Source organism: Marmota monax, unplaced genomic scaffold, assembly GCF_021218885.2.
Source record: "Marmota monax isolate L192 unplaced genomic scaffold, Marmota_monax_Labrador192_F-V1.1 WCK01_AAM20220418_F8-fsc00206, whole genome shotgun sequence".
NCBI lineage: Eukaryota > Metazoa > Chordata > Mammalia > Rodentia > Sciuridae > Marmota > Marmota monax.
The window spans coordinates 972,285-991,104 of record NW_026694490.1 but is presented as its reverse complement, the minus strand read 5'-3'; positions in this window follow the sequence as shown (position 1 = coordinate 991,104).

The window sequence follows — 18,820 nt, the reverse complement described above, 5'->3', positions numbered from 1 at the left end:
AGAGATTTTATGGATCTTTGTTTTACTTTTAGTATGCTAGGAACATGAAAGAGGTATCACTCACTCTAAAATAGGTATTATAGAACAGGTTATTAGATGTGGAAAGAATGGAGAGTGAAAACCAAGACTTTTTGGTAGATATCTGCAAAAGAAAAGTCTTCAGATCTGATAAAGGGGGTGGAATAAAAATAAAATGCATAACATTCTGAGTACTATAGGTAAAATGAACTGATCCAACACAAAGCAGGAGGAAAAAAAGTAAAAATGCATTATAAATAGAAAGTGTGTCAATATTGATGGCAGGAATAAATCTGAACATATAATAATGACAATAAAAATTGGTTAAACTCACTTAAAAAGAGACAAACTCAGATTATACTAAAAATAAAAACAAAATCCATTTCTATATTGTATTAAATAAGGTGGAAAAAGATACACCAGGTGAAAACTAATGAAAAGAAAGTATATGTCACATTATCAGTATAAGAAATACTAGAATTTCATTCAGACAGAGGGACTGAAATGGAAAAAGATATTGAATATTAATATGTATTGTTATGTTACCTAGAAAATGTCACATAATCTTTTATGTAATTTACAATATAGTTTCAAAATGGGCAATGCAAAATATGATATATAGTCATCTGTTGGTATCCATGAAGGATTGGATCTAAGACCCCTGCAGGTACCAAAATCCACAGATGCTCAAGTCCTTATGTAAAATGGCACGATATTTGCATATAATTGATGCACACCATCTAGTATATTTTAAATCATCTCTAGATTACTTATGAAACTTAATATAATTTTAATGCTATCTAAATAATTGTTATACTATATTGTTTGGGGAATAATGATAAGTAAAAGTCTATATATGTTTAGTTACAAAATTACAGATGTAATCCCCCCCCCAAATACTTTCTATCTGAAGCCGGTTGAGTCTATAGAATACAAACTGTAAACATAAGGAAAAATTGTTACATTTATACTCATAGTTAAAAGGCTTGATACATCTTTTAAAATAATTCATAGATGAGCAAGTATATAGAGGATTTGAGTATTCTAATATAAACAACTTTGAAGAAAACAGAGAATAACATTCTTTTCAAATGTACTTGAATTAAAGACTTTGCTTATGTATTAAAACGTCCTTATTCAACACTAAATCCCACCATTTAAAAAAATGATAATGACAGAGGTAACTTTTGGTATTCATAATTTATTTACTCAGCAGCTATTTATCAATTGTCTACTATGTTCCAGGCCCTGTTTCAAGTACTGAACACATAGTGATAAGAGACAATGTGCTAGTTCTCAAGGAGCTTACATCCTAGAGAGAGGGATGAAAATATATACAAACAAACAAGTGATAAATGTTGGAGTGGAAATAAAACTGGTTGATGCCATAGAGATTGAAGGGATATTTCAAGTTACATAATTAAGAAGGCCTTGAAATGGAAGTGACATAATATGATGAAATAAAAGTCGACATTAATACAAAAAATTCTACTCAATCAAATATGAAAATAAAATTACCCTTCTGAAAGAGGAAATAAGCATTATCTTTTTTAGATTGTATAGATGAGAAGAAAAAGTGAACAGCAGATGTAAGATCTGTGGGATGAGGTTAGAGTTATCAAGGGGGTCATTTATACACTCTTATACATATTTGAAAACAAGAAAGATTTAAGATAAATGCACTAAGTTCTCAACTCAAGAATATAGCAGAAGAACAATAAACTGAATCCCAGGAAAATAGAAGGAAGGAAAAGAAAAAGAAAAGAAAACAAGGCAAGAAACAAAAATATCACAGTACAATTGACTGATATAAACTAAACTTGTTATTTGAGAAGAAATTTTTGTCAACTCTGATCAAAAAAAGAAAAGACAATAAGCAACATTAGAGATTATAATAGAAGACAATTGGAAAAATGCAAGAAAATACAAGTAATAATTTTTACCACTCAATTTGAAATTTCAGACAAAATAAATCTTATATTAAGAAAATATAAGTAATCAAAGTTGGTTCAAGAAGTAGAAAACCTGGGGCTGGGATTGTGGCTCAGCAGTAGAGCACTTGCCTAGCACGCACAGGGCCCTGGGTTCGATCCTCAGCACCACATAAAATTAAATGAATGGAATAAAGGTATTGTGTCCAACTACAACTAAAAAAAATAAACATTAAAAAAAAAAAAAAAAGAAGTAGAAAACCTGACCCAGGTGCAGTGGCGCACGCTTGGAACCCCAGTGACTTGGGAGCCTGAGACAGGAGTATCATGAGTTCAAAGCCAGCCTCAGCAATGGTGAGGCAATAAGAATCTCAGAGAGATCCTGTCTCTAAATAAAATACTAAAAGAGGTGGGGATTGGCTTAGTATTTGAATGTCCCTGAGTTCTATCCCTGGTACAAAAAAAAAGTAGAAAACCTGAATAGGTCAATAACAAAGAATGTTAAAAAATAAAGACCTACTACTTAAAATAAAAACAAAAGAAGGAAAAAGACTTACCTTGCTCAGAATGCTTTTAAAATTTTTTTTTTGGTATTTGTAGATGAACAGAATGCCTTTATTTTATTTTATTTTATTTATTTTTATGTGGTGCTGAGGATGGAACCCAGTGCCTCACGTGTGCTAGGCAAGCGCTCTCCTGTTGAGCTACAGCCTCAGCCCTCAGAATGCTTTTTAAGGAAAGTTCTTCCAACCATCAAGGAGTTGAACATTCTCACTTTATATAAACTATAAAATGAACAGAACATAGAAAATCAAAGAGAATCAACTGACAAACTTTTTGAACTAATAATAGAAAGTTTCCCAATTTATATTTTGTACTGGGCTAGTATAATTCTAATACCTAAACTGGAAAAGGGTAGTGAACAATGAAGAGAAATATAAGCTGATTTTTCAATGAACATCTGCAAAAATATGAAATCAAATATTAGCAAATTGAAATTCAATATTATATTTAAAAGTAGTCATTACCATGTTAAGTTTATCCCAGTAATTCGAGTGTGGTGCAATTTTCAAATATTTTTATTATAATTCACAATGTTAAAATCATATTGAAAATATGATCATCTCAATAGGTGTCATAAAATCATTTATTGAAATTATGCATCCATACCTGATAACAACTCTTAGCATTCTAGGAATAAAGGAAGTATCCTCAATTTGGCAAAGTGTTTATGCAGGAAATAAACAATAATATTATGCTTAATGATGAAGCATTGGAAGTGTTTCCATTATAGTTAGGAACTAGACTGACTATAAGGATGTTTGTAATCCCCTTTACTGTTCAACATTTGTTCTTGAGTTCTTTTTCCATGTAACGAAGACAACAAAAGAAAAAAAAGTCAACATTATAAAATACCAAAAAGGCTAGGTTCAATCCCCAGCACTGTGAGGAAAAAAAGAAAGACCAAAAAAGAAAATTATGAAAACTGCCATTAATAGACACTATAACTGTCCCTCTATAAAATCAGAATCAGCTAGCTGACAACTTTTAGAACTAATAATAGATTTGTTAAAGTGGCTTGATATAATATCTATATTCAAAAGTTGTAACTTTTTCTTATATGAGCAATATAGAACTAAACAAATGGATCAGAGGAAGCTTCTGTGTTAGAATACAGGACAGACACCACCAAATAGTATCTCTCCTATTATTTAATAAAAGGCAAGGAAAAAAGTAGCAAACATCTAGTAGGAATTCAGTGAAGATCACCAGCAGAAACCAAACATGGAAAGGGGCAATGTTCCAATGACATAAACTTCAAAAACGTCACAGTTAAGTAAAGAAATAGGAGAGTCCAAAGCTGGGCATTGTAGTATAGTGTGGCCACACTCTTAAACTTGCTTTCACCTCTCAGAAGGAGTATGTTAGATTCAATATGTAAAGGACAAAAACAGGGGCTGGGGTTGTGGCTCAGTAGTAGAGCACTGGCCTAGCACATGTGAGGCCCTGATTTCGATCCTCTGCACCACATAAAAATAAATAAAGGCATTATGTCCAACTACAACTTAAAAAAAAGACAAAGAACATAAACTAGAAGAAAAATACGTCAAAGAGATGTAAATTTCCAACAAGTATTTTAAGCTACAGAACAACTTTATAAGAATATGGATTTAGTAAAACAAGAGGTCAAAGATGAGATGTAAAAACAGCAGAATTAGGGCTGGAGTTGTAGCTTCAGTGGTAGAGTGCTTGCCTAGCATGTGTGAGGCCCTGGTTTGATCCTCAGCACCACATATAAATAAATAAATAAACAAATAAAATAAAAGATCCATTGACAACTAAAAAAAATATTTTAAAAAGCCAGCAGAATTAGATAAAAGGAGGATTGCAAACTAAAGAATCTACCAGGACCAAACAACACCATTATAGAAATGACAAATTACAAACAGTGTAAAATAGAAAAGTGCAGCTAAAAATTAAATTATGGAAAGAGGAAGGGCTTGAGATAATCACATTGGCTAGAGATGAAAAAAATGGAGGAAATAATGATATGTATTATATGCATATCCCCACACATACCATCATCCTTGGCGTCCACAGTGGATGAGTTCTAAGACCCCCCCACAAAAACCCAAATCCATGGATGCTCAATTCCCTTATATAATGGTGTAATATTTGCGTATAACCTATGCACATCATCCCATATACTTGAAATAATCTCTAAATTACTTATAATACCTAATACAATGTAAAAGCTATGCAAAGAGTTGTTATACTATATAAAGTCTGTACGTGTTCAGTACAGATGCAATTTTTCACCAAACATTTTCAATCTGAGGTTTGTAGAAGCCACATATGAGTGAACCTGTGGATAAGGATGACTTCCTGTGTGTCTACATTCTTAAGAAAGAATAATGTATTTAAATTTAAAGAACACATCATGTTCTAGGAGGTTTTAATGTTGTTTGAAAGTTTGGTAATTTCACAGTAATAGAATTTGAATACTGTAGGTGTCATCTTGGCACTTTATTACAATGCATTGCTTCTTTATAATGAGCATGCATAATTTTTATAAAACTAGTGAAATTATTTTCCTAATGAATGGATGGAGAATATAATTTGCAATAAGCCACCATTCAGGCTGAATTTATTGGTGCACTCCCATAATCCCAGGAACTCAGGAGGTTGATGCAGGAGGATCTCAAATTCAAGGCCAGCCTTGGCAACCTTTAGCAAGACCCTATCTTGAAAATAAAATAAAAAAGGCCTGGGGATGTAACTGAGAAGTACAGCATCCCTGCATTCAATTCCCTAGGATAACACACACACACACACACACACACACACACACCATTCATAAAACTATGAAATAACTTAGCTGGGTGTGGTGGTTCATGCCTGTAATCCCAGTGGCTTGAGAGGCTGAAGCAGGAGGATCATGAGTTGAAAGTCAGCCTCAGCAAAAGTGAGGCACTAAGGAACTCAGTGAGACCCTGTCTCTAATAAAATACAAAATAGGGCTGGGGATGTGGCTCAGTGGTTGAGTGCCCCTGAGTTCAATCCCTGCTACCCCCTCCCCCCAAAAAAACACTATGAAATATCTGGCAATACAGCTAATAACAAATCTATATGAAGAAAACTATACAATTTTACTGAAATATACAAGAGGATATGAATAAATTTTATAGCTACTACATGACCAGGAATAAAAATATCTTGGGCTTGGATTGTGGCTCAGCGGTAGAGCACTCACCTAGCACAGGCAGGACCCAGGTTTGATTCTCAGCCACATAAAAATAAAGGCATTATGTTGTGTCCATCTACAAAAAAAAAAAAAGATTCTCTCTCTCTCTCTCTCTCAAAAAAAAAAAAAAAACCAAAAAACAAAACTTATTACCAAGATTTTACTTATTCCCCAAGTTAATCTATACATACTTGCTCATGATTGCTTTGGATCTTCAGGGCATTTTGTAACTCCAATGGACAAAAGACTTGAATAGACATTTCTCCAGAGAAGATACACAAGTGTCCAATGGAAAAAAAAAATCTTAACGGACGAACCACCAGGGAAATGCAAATCAAAACAACAATTAAATATCACTTCACCCCAGTTAGAATGACTGTTATCAAAAAGACTAAAAACAAAAATTCTCAATAAAATTCTGGCAAATTGAATACAAAAACATATCAAAAAGATTGTGCACCATGATCAAGTGGGATTTATCCCAAGGATGCAAAGTTGGTTCAACATATGGAAATCAATAAGTGTAATTCATCACATCAGTAGACTCAAAGATAAGAATCATATGTCATCTCAATAGATGCAGGAAAATAATTTGACAAAACACAGCACCCCTTCGTGTTCAAAACACTAGAAAAATTAGGGATAACAGGAACATATCTCAAGGTTGTAAAGGCTATCTGTGCTAATCCCCAGGCCACCATCATTCTAAATGGAGAAAAATTGAAGGCATTCCCTCTAAAAACTGGAACAAGACAGGGATGCCCTCTTTTGCCACTTCTATTTAACATAGTTCTTGAAACACTGGCCAGAGCAATTAGACAGATGAAAGAAATTAAAGGGATACATATAGGAAATGAAGAACTTAAATTAGCACTATTTGCTGACGATATGATTCTAAACCTAGAAGACCCAAAAAGCTCCACCAGAAAACTTCTAGAACTAGTAAATGAATTCAGCAAAGTAGCAGGTTATAAAATCAACACCCATGCATCAAAGGCATTTCTGTATATCAGTAACAAATACTCTGAGAGGGAAATGAGGAAAACTATCCCATTTACAGTAGCCTCAAAAACAACAAAAAAAAAACTTTTAACAAAAGAGGTGAAAGATCTATACAATGAAAACTACAGAACCCTAAAGAAAGAAATCAAAGAAGACCTTAGAAGATGGAAATATCTACCTTGTCTTGGATAGGCAGAATTAATATTATCAAATGGCCATACTACCAACAGCACTATACATATTTAATGCAATTCTGATCAAAATCCCAATGGCATTCCTCATAGACATAGAAAAAGCAATCATGAAATTTATCTGGAAAAATAAGACACCCAGAATAGCTAAAGCAATCCTTAGCAGGAAGAGTGAAGCAAGTGGCATCACTATACCAGACCTTAAACTAGATTACAGAGCAAAAGTAACAAAAACAGCATGGTATTGGCACCAAAACAGATTAGAAGACCAATGGTACAGAATAGAGGACACAGAGACTAACCCCCAAATTTACAATTATCTTATATTAGACAAAGGTGCCAAAAACATGCATTGGAGAAAAGATAGCCTCTTCAACAAATGGTGCTGGTAAAACTGGAAATCCATATGCAACAAAATGAAATTAAACCCCTATCTTTCACCGTGCACAAAACTCAACTAAAAGTGGATCAAGGACCTAGGAATTAAACCAGAGACTCTGTGTCTAATAGAAGAAAAAGTAGGCCCTAAGGTACATCCTATGGGATTAGATCCCAACTTACTTAATAAGACTCCTATTGCACAAGAATTTACACCATGAATCAATAAATGGGATGGATTCAAACTAAAAAGTTTCTTCTCAGCAAAAGAACAATCTGTGAGGTGAATAGAGAGCCTACATCTTGGGAGCAAATTTTTATCCCTCACACATCAGATAGAGCACTAATCTCTAGGGTATTTAAAAAACTCAAAAAGCTAAGCACCAAAACAAAACAAAACAAAACAAAAAACAAATAACCCAATCAATAAATGGGCCAAGGACCTGAACAGACACTTCTCAGAAGAGGATATATAATCAATCAACAAATATATGAAAAAATGTTCATCATCTCTAGCAATGAGAGAAATGCAAATCAAAACTACTCTAAGATATCATCTCACTCCAGTCAGAATGGCAGCTATTATGAAGACAAACAACAATAAGTGTTGGCAAGGATGTGGGGAAAAAAGGTACACTCATACATTGCTGGTGGGATTGCAAATTGGTGCAGCCAATATGGAAAGCAGTATGGAGATTCCTTGGAAAACTGGGAATGGAACCACCATTTGACCCAGCTATCCCTTTCCTCTGCCTATACCCAAAGGACTTAAAAACAGCATACTACAGGGACATAGCCATATCAATGTTTATAGCAGCACAATTCACAATAGCTAAACTGTGGAACCAACCGTGATGCCCTTCAGTAGATGAGTGGATTTAAAAATGTGGCATATATACACATTGGAATATTACTCAGCAACAAGAGAGAATAAAATCATGGCATTTGCAGGTAAGTGGATGGCATTGGAGAAGCTAATGCTAAGTGAAGTTAGTCAATCCCCAAAAAACAAATGGCGAATGTTTTCTCTGATATAAAGAGGCTGACTCATAGTGGGATAGGGAGGGGGAGCATGGGAGGAATAGAAGAACTCTAGGTAGGGCAGAGGGATGGGAGGGAAAGGGAGGGGGCAGGCAGTTAGCAAGGATGGTTGAATGTGATGGACATCATTATCCAAAGTATATGTATGAAGATATGAACTGGTGTGAACATACTTTATATACAACCAGAGATATGAAAAATTGTGCTGTATATGTATAATAAGAATTGTAATGCATTCTGATGTCATTTTTTAAAAATAAATTAAAAATTTAAAAGAACCAAAAAGAATAAAAGCAAGAAAAAAAATATCAGAGTACAATTGATTGATATAAACTGAACTTATTATTTGAGAAGAAATTTTGTCAATTTGGATCAAAAAAAGAAAAGACAATAAACAACATTAGATATTATAATTATAGCAGAAAAACAAATGCTGGAGAGGATGTGAGGAGACAAGGATTCTTATACATACACAATTGGTGGTACATCCATTATGAAAAAATGGTATGGAATTCCCTTTAAAAAAACTAGCAGTAATATTATCATATGATCCAGCAATCCCACTACTGGATTAATATCCAAATAAAATACAATTAGTTTGTCAAAGAAGCATCAGCATTCCCATGTTTATTGCACCACTATTTGTAATAGCCAAAATATAGAATCAACTTAAATGTCCATCAATATATAAATGAATAAAGAAAGTGTGGTACACACACACACACACACACGACTATTATTCAGTGATACAGAGGATGAAATTCTGTAATTTGTTTTTCCCCCATAGCTTTATTGAGGTAAAATTGAAGTATAATAAATAGCACATATTTGAAGTATGCAATCTTATCAGTTTTGACATGTATATAAACAATACAATCAATATAAAAGGCATTTCCATTACTTTTTGTTAAATTTGAAATCATGCAGACTGTGTTTCCTTCATTATTTATTATATTAGAAATCAATCACCTTAAGATATATAGAACCCCACCCCCACATGTCAACTATTTCAAAATTAAATGAAACACTTATAAATATCTCAGAGGTCATGGAAGAAAGCACAAGAAAAGTAAATAAAAAGTACTTTGAGCTAAGTGATAATAAAAGCTTAAAATATCAGGATCTTTGGGATGAAACAGTACTCAGATGAACATTTATAACTTAATGTACTTCTATCTAAAAGAATCTAGAATACAATCAAACTATTTTCAAATTAGGAAGGAAAAAATAAGAGTAAGAGCAGAAATATATGAAATAGGGAAAAATAATACAGCTAAAATTTGATAAAAATGAACAAGTCTAATCAAGAAAAAAGCAGGAACACAAAAATTAATATCAATGAAAAGGGAGCTATTACAATAACCCTTCAGATTCTAAAAATATATTAAGGTAATATTACATTTATATGCCAATATATGTGAAGCTTACATAGCATGGTCTATATTAGAGAAGGATCCATGTGCTGCTGAGAAGAAAGAGTATTCAGTCATTGATGAATGAGATATTCTATATATGTTAAGTCTAATTATCAATTGTATTTTTTTACTTTTATAGCTTCTTTATTTAGTTTTTTTTTTAAAAAAATATTTATTTAGTTGTAGATGAACACACAGTATCTGTATGTATTTTTATGTGGTGCTGAGGATTGAACCCAGTGCCTCACACATGCAAGGAAAGCACTTTACCACAAAGCTACAGCCTCAGCCCCATCTTTATTTAGTTTTTGTTTGGGGGATCTATCCAGTGGTGACAGAGGCATGTAAAAGTTATTCAGTATTATTGTGCTATGGTCTATTTGATTCTTGAAATTGAGAAGGGTTTGTTTGATGTACATAGATGCTCCATTGTTTGAAGCATACATATTTACAATTGTTATATCTTGTTGATGTATAATTCCCTTGAGCAGTATAAAATGGCCTTCTTTGTCCCTCCTGATTAGCTTTGGCTTAATGTCTGCTTTATCTGATATGAGGATAGACACCCCTGATTGTTTACAAAATCCATGTGAATGCCATGTTTTTTTTCCCCATCCTTTCACCTTCAGTCTGTGTACGTCTTTGCCTATGAGGTGAATCTCTTGGAGACAGTTCATTGTTGGGTCTTGTTTTTTAATGCAATCTGCAAGTCTATGTCCTTTGATTGATGGGTTTAGGCCATTTACACTCAATGTTATTATTGAGAAATGATTTTTGTTCCTTGTCATTTTGATTTACTTCTGTTTTTTAATTTGAATCTATTTCTCCATCAAGCCACTTTTCTTTTAGGGGGTTCCTACCTTTGCTGGTTTTCACTTCTATTTTTCATGAAATATTTTATTGAGTATGTTTTATACTTCAGGCTTTCTAGTTGCAAATTCCTTTAACTTTTGTTTATCATGGAAAGTTTTTATTTTATCTTCAAATCTGAAGCTTAAATTTGCTGGTATAGGATTCCTGGTTGGCATCCATTTTCTTTCAGAGCTTGGTATATGTTATTCAAGGATGTTCTAGCTTTCAGGGTCTGGGTTGAGAAATCAGCTGAGATCTGAATTGGTTTCCCCCTGCACATAATCTCATATTTTTCTCTTTGCAGCCTTTAAAATTCTGACCTTATTCTGTATGTTAGGCATTTTCATTATAATGTGTCTTGGTGTGGGTCTGTTGCAATTTTGTGTATTTGGAGTCCTGTAAGCCTCTTGTATTTTTTAAAAATATTTTTCTAGTTGTTGATGGACCTTTATTTTATTTTTTTTATGCACAGCACTGAGAATCAAACTTAGTGTCTCACATATGCTAGGCAAGCACTGTACCACAGAGCCATAACCCCAGCCCCAACCTCTTGTATTTGATTTTCTATTTCATTCTTTAGGTTTGGGAAATTTTCTGATATAATTTCATTGAAAAGATTGTGTATTCCTTTGGTTTGTATCTCTGTACCTTCATCTATCCTGATAAATCTTAATTTTTTTTCATGTTATCCTATAGTTCTTGGAAGTTCTGTTCATGGTTTCTTAACAACGTCTCTCTGTAGTCAACTCTATTTTAATAAAGATTATATATTTTGTCTTCATTGCCTGAGGTTCTGTTTCCAAGTGCTCAAGTCTGTTGGTGATGCCTTCTATTGAATTTTTAATTTGGTTTATTGTTTCCTTTGAGGATTTCTGCTTTTTTTTTTCAGAATCTTTGCCTCTTTATTGAGGTGATCTTTCACTTCCTGTATTTTTTCTTTGATTTAATTTCTTATGCTGTCCTTTCCTTCACAGATCAGTTTAACTATGTACATTCTAAACTCCTTCTCTGACATTTCTTCCACTGTGGTGTTGATGGATCCTGTTATTGGAGTATCTTGATTTGTTTAGGACAATATGTTCCCTTGCTTTTTCATGTTGTTTGTGAGTCTACCCATCTAACAGTATGGATCTGAGTCAGTAGAGTTTCTACCCTATGGATTTTTAGTGTCCCTGAAGGTTTCTAGTACCTCACTGTATAGGGGAAGAAAATAATGACAACAACAAATGCAAACAACATATAGTTTTAAACCAAATAGTTCCTACTATGATGTCTATAATGTTAATTATCACACTAAACAAAAATAATATGATCAGTTATTGCCTACAATAAAACCAGCAAGTTTGCAAAAGGTTTGTAATTTCAAATGATGGACAGGGAGAGAACAGAAGTGATATAGGATGTGATGATTATGAGGAAAGAGTAGAGAAGAAGTTAAAAAAAAAAGGAAGAGTGAAAGAGAATAATAGAGATTGGCTGTTGGCAGAAGAAAAGAGAATTAAGGGAAGGAGGTAGGAGAAATATGTATGTATATATATATATATATATATATATATATATATATTTAAAATTAAATAAAAGTTTAAAAATAAAAGAATACAAAGCAAAACTAAAATATACTAATCAAACATCCTAGTTCACAAAAAACTAATCCATAAAAAATAACTGGCTTCAAAAATGCTAGAACTGAGAAAAAAAGAAACACAAATATGTATAGGTGTCCATGTACCACAATTAAATGGAGAAAATGAATTTCAAAAAAGATCTTGGTGAAAAGTTAAAGAATTCTTTCCACTGAAGTTCAAAATATTCTCAGATTTTCTTCTCAGCAGCTTTAGGTGGGGTCTTCTAGAGTGTGATGCTCCACCCTCTGGATTGTTGGAGTGAGAGAGGTAATCCCATAGGTGAAATTCCTGGAAGCAGGGTTTAGGCTTATGTGGGCTCCAGGCCCTTTGCTGAATGCCAATTGGTCTGGAGATTTTAAATCAGTGCACCTCCGGTGCCCAGTACTTTCTGGTCCACACTGGAAGACTGTACCCCTGGGTTCTCCCCTGGGTTCCACTCGTGTGGTGGGGGACCAAATTCTTAGTCCCTTACACCAACTTCAGACCCTACGTTTCTTGGTCTCAGGTTCAGTCTCCAAACAATTTCTCCCTCCGTTGCCCTTCTGAATTCCTGGCCAGATGCGTCTCTCCCAGATGGTCCTGCAAGCAGTTGGATTGGAGATGGAGGGGTGGAGCCAGTGGATTTCCATGACCATTGGTCCCCTGCATAAACCTCTCTCCATGTTTGCTTTTCTCCTGGTCATTAAAGCACACTCTATGTCGTGCAGTGTGTGTTTACTGGGCCCATATTTTGGGCCAAATTTGAATAAGCCCCCTCAGCTGCTGGCCCTTGAGCAGCAGCTGCAAAATGGTTCCTTCCTTAGTCCTCCACATGCCACCTGGAGAGATGGCAGCTTTTTCCCTCCACATATGGATATTGTGCAGCAAGTCTTCCAGGTTTGCCAGGCAACATCTTTTATCTCTAAATGCTCTGTTCCCAGACACGCCCTGGGCCTCCCCAAAATGCAGCTTCTTTTAATTCCCTTATCCCTCCAATGTGCTTACGGAGGGACAACTGTGGCTGGTGCTTCTGGCCTGGCCCCCACAGTGGCTGTGCTGCTGGGGATTTCTTCCTTATTTTATTATATCCAACCTCCTGAGTTCCCAGTTTGATTTGAATGTCCAGTTTTAAATTCCAGTAAAGTCCCCCCACTTTTTTGTTCACCCACCTTGCTGAGAAGCTGCCTGTCTGCTTTCTTGGTTTCATTCCACAGAGCAGCCTGGAAAGTGACCTCCTCTATTCTGCCATCTTGAAAACTGAAATTCTGTCATTTGTGACAAGATGAATGAACCTGTGGGACAGGATGTTAAGGGAAATAAGCCAGGCACAGACAGACAACATTGCCTGATTCCACTCATATGTGGAATCTAAAAAAGTTTTTAAATTATCTAAAAATGTATATTTCACCTCAAGAGAGGATTTTGAATGCTCTCATAACAAAGAAATGATAAATGTTTAAGGTGATGGATATACTAATTTGACCGTCATATAATGTATACATGTTAAAACATGCCATTGAAGCCCATAAATATATAGCATTATTATTATGTGTACAATTATGTGGAAATAAAATTAAAAATAAAAAGATGTGATGATCACTACTATCTAAAGAACAGGTATGAAGATAAATTGGTGTGAATATACTATGTATACAACCAAAGATATGAAAAATTGTCCTCTATATATGTAATAGGAATTGTACTGCATTTTGCTGTCATATATAAATAAAAAAATTACATAAAAAATCTAAAAACTAAAGAGAAGAAAATGAAATTTGGAGTTACACTTGAAATGCCCAAGCATATCCAAAAATAGTTCGAAGAAACAGAACCATAAAGGATTTCTCCTTTCAGAAACCATAACTTGCTACAAATCTATACCAATTAAAAGTGTGCATTAAGGCAATAATATATATGCATATCAGTGGAACAGAAAAGTTAATTCATGAAACATATCTGATTATGAATGAAAATTTAACATATGGTTAAGTCAGCTTTTTAAGTTAGTTGGGGAGTAATGGACTGTTATATGAGTAGTGCTGAGATTTGGCTATTTATTTAAAGAGTCTATATTTGAAAAATATATGTATCTATAGTCATAATCCACATAGGAAATTTAATATATTTGATCATACAAATATAAAAAGTCTGAATATTATAATACTATAAATTAAGATATTATTGACAGATTTGGAGAATATATGTGGAACTTATATATCAGAAAAATAACTAATATTGCATAAGAACTATAAGACAGTGAGAAAAATTCAGCTGGACAGAAAAAAACTTCAAGGATCTGAATGATTCTCACAGAAGAAATGCAAATGGTCAATAATCATACGCAATGATGGTCAAGATAACAGATATTTAGGAAATGTGAATTAAAGAATGAAAATCTGATACTATTTTTACTTCTTATATTGGCACTGATCACCAATATACAGTGTGCATCAGAGTCTGGCGAACAGGTCCTGTCATGTACTTGACAAGGATGTAAATTGGCCCAGCTTTTAGGAGGGCAGTTTGACACTATATCCATTAACTATGTATGATCTCATATCCGTCTTTTGGCAGTATTAAATTTATAAAATCTTATTCCTTTAATCAAACAAGTCTATTTACAGGTAGGATATCCTAAAAAAAATTCTTACCCATGGGCCACGTTGTATATACCAGGCTGTTTAATGAAGGCTTATTTTTATTAACCTCAGACTCAGAACAATTTTATGTTCATCAGTTGGGGTAGGTGTTTAAATAAACAATATCACAATCAAACTATTGAATATCATGCAGCAGTTAAAAGAACAAAGCAGCTTTAAATATACTGACATATCTAACTCACTGAAGCATATTTTTACATGAAAATATAAGTTTCAAAACAGAATACCAAATATGATCCTATTTTATATTTTAATAAGACATACATGCATATATAATGTATAAAAAGGATTCAACTCACCAAACTTATAACACTGGGGACATAACTGTGATTTGGATGATGATAATGGAGTCAAAGCAGTGCTAGTGTTTTTTCTTGGTTTGAATATTAGAGTATAATATATTCTTCTTGGAAGATCCTAAAAATTCTACCAGAAGACTTCTAGCACTGATAAACAAATTAAGCAAAGTAGCAAGATACAAAATCATCATATAAAAATCAATCTTTTCTATGCACCAATGATTAATCTATTGAAAAAGAAATCAGGAAAATAATTCCATTCACAATAGCCTCAAAAATACCTAGAAATAAATCTAACCAAAGAGGTGGAAGGGCACTAAAGTGAAAATTACAAAACACTGAAAAAAGAGATTGAAGAAGATACTAGGAGAAGGAAAGACCTTTTGTGTTCATGAATAGTCAGAATTAATATTGTTAAAATAACTATATTACCAGAAGTGATCTACAGGATTCAATGTAATCCCCATCAAAATACCAATGACAATCTTCACAGACTAGAAAAAAAAAGCAGTCCTAAAATTTACATGGAAGAATTCTGAGAACCAAAGCAATTCTGAGCAAAATGGGCAGTGTCAAAGACATCACAATAGCCAATTTCAAATTGTACTACAGAACTATAGTAACAAAAAGAGTATGGTACTGGCACAAAATCAGACACATAGACCAATGGAATAGATAGAAGACACAGGCACAAATCCACACATATACAATCATCTGATTTTTGACAAAGGTATCAAAAGCATACATTGGAGAAACGACAGCCTTATTTAAACAAATGTTGTTGGGAAACTAGATATACATGTTTAGAAGAATGAAACCGAATCCTTCTTAGCTTGTACAAAAGTCAACTTTAAGTGGATCAAAAACCTAGGGATTAGACAAGAAATTTTACACACGTTAGAAGAAAACATAGGGGCAACACTCCAACTTATAGGTGTAGTCAATGAGCTCCTCAGTAGGACTCCTAAAGCTCAGGAAATAATACCAAGAATTAATAAATTGGATGTCATCAAATTAAAAAAAAACTTCTGTACAGCAAAGGAAACAAGAGTGTAAAGAGAAAGTCTACAGAATGGGAGAAAATCTTTGCCAGCTACTCTTTTGACAGAGGATTAATATCCAGAATATACAAGAATTAAAAAAAAAACTTAATACCAAAAGACCACACCCAAGTCAACAAATAGGCAAGTGAACTAAACAAACATTTCTCAAAGGAAACAGCACAAATGGCCCACAAATATATGAAAAAATGCCGAACATCTTTAGCAATCAGAAAACTGCAAATCAAAACTACACTGAGATTCCTTCTCATTCCAAATACAATGGCTATCATCAAGAATACAACTAATAATAATTGCAAGACAGGATGTATGTGATTTGGATGAGTATACTTATACGTTGTTGGTGGGAGTGAAAATTAGTACAGCCGCTTTGGAAAGCAGTATGGAGATTTCTCAAAAGACTAGGAATGGAACCACTATTTGACCCAGATATTCCACTCCTTGGTATTTATCCAAAACAACTAAAATCAGCATACTATGGTGAAACATGCATACCAGTGTTTATAGCAGCATGATTCACAATAGACAAGTTATGGAACCAGCCTACTTGCCCATGAACAGATGAATGGAAAAGAAAATATAGTTTTACTCAGCCATAAAGAAGAATGAAATTATGTCATTTGCTGGCAAATTGTAACTGGAGAATATCATGCTAATTGAAATAAGCCAGATTCAAAAAGTCAGGGGTCAAATGAATGGGGGGAGGGAGAGGGAGAGGGAGAAGGGGAGGGGTGGGGGAAGGGTAAGGGGATATAACTAGAAGGTAATTAGAAGGGACATCAACAGAGTAGAGGAAGTAAGTTGAGAGGGGTAGGGAAGAGGGAGGGCATGGGCAAATACTGGGGAATGAAATGTACCAAATTATGCTATGTGCATGTATGAATATACCATGGTGATATATAAAATTATAAAGAACTAGTTAAAATTATCATCATTATAGAAAGGAGATCAGTAGAACAGAGCAAGGGGATCAGGATGGGAGGGAAAGGGAAGGTACAGGGGAAGTATGTAATGTGTATGTACAAATATGACATAATGAATGCAACAGTTATGTATAATATAATGCAGCAGGAAAAAAGAAATGCTGGGTCCAAGAATTAGTAGGATATTTTGTTTATCATTTAATAGATTGTGCCAAATTGCCCTATAAAATGTTGAATTAGAACATCTGCATCTAACAGAGTGCATGAGTGAACATTTCTCCACAAACCAGTCAACAAAATTATTCAATTTCTAAGTTTTAACAAACTCATAGCTGAAACATAGTAAGACATAGTTGTTTTGATTTGCATTTCTTTGGAGCTGAGTATCTTTTCAAATGCTTGTCGGTCATTTGTACTGTTCTCTGTGAACAAATCTGTTCATATCTTTAGCACATTTTTCTATTGGGTTATCATTTTATTAATGATTTGTGAGAGTTTTTTTCCCTTGTACTAGGTATTGAATCCAGGGGTGCTTAACCACTGAGCCACATCCCTAGTCTTTTTTTTTTTAGTTTTTAGTCTCACTAAGGGCTTCCCTAAGTTGCTGAGGTTGACTTTGAACTTGCAATCCTTCTAACTCACCCTTCTGAACCCCTAGGATTACAGGTGTGAGCAACTGTGCTGGCTGGGAGTTTTTACATTAAAAATTAGCCCTTGACATCCAATGCTATGGTTTCTTTCTTTCTTTTTTTTAACACTACCAAGATTTTAGAATTTCATGCCATCATTTTATCAATTTAAGTTCTGAAAAGCCATTAGTAAGGTCTTATAGCATCTTGGGCTCCCTGACTCACCTTCCAAAAGGGCCTCCTGCACAGCAGCCCCCCTCACAGGGAGGGCCTCTGGCTGGCTGGGGTGTCATATTTCAACATTCTAAGGAAAAGGCTGCCTGGAGGGTCTATATTTAGAGTATGATTCCCAGCAGGGACAGGTGGGTGCCTGCAGACTAACTTCTACATTCTTTGTTCCTGAGTTCTGGAATTATTCTGAGGGTCTTGGGCGGGTGGTACAGTGAGTGAAAATACTTCTTTCTCCTGGCCACTGTTCAGGATCTGAGATGATTCACAGTCATCCACAGACCCTCACCACCATTATGAACACTGGTCAATGCTATGGTGATAGTACGTGGATGGCAGATTTCAGATATCTCATTAATGTCATGATGGAATGAAAATTCCACCTGTTGAGCCTCCTTTCCATCCATGTGATAGCAGTTGGTCCTTTTATGGGTGTGGTGAGACTGATTTGATTACACACTTATGTAAAATCCAAACAAAGACCCTTTAATGGAAAGACAGTTAATCTGTGATGTCACTAGTTTGTAAGGCACCGGGTTCTTGAGGAATTGAGTCTTCATTAAATCATTTAGGAATCATCTCTGAAAAAGTTCTCAGACAGGAAACCATATATTCAGCCAGAACTTTAAAATATTATAAACAATTTTTTTTTGTAAAACTGTCAAGATTAGAAATCAAATGTCTTTCCAAAGATTAATGTATAGATGATATTGAAAAATGTGCTGATTTAGGAATTTTTTATTTAAAATGTCAATAACACTAGTCTGTTTTGAAACCTGTGAAAGAGTTTATACCAAATTGAAAACATTTTTAAGTGGCACAAAATAGTATAAACGAATGTGT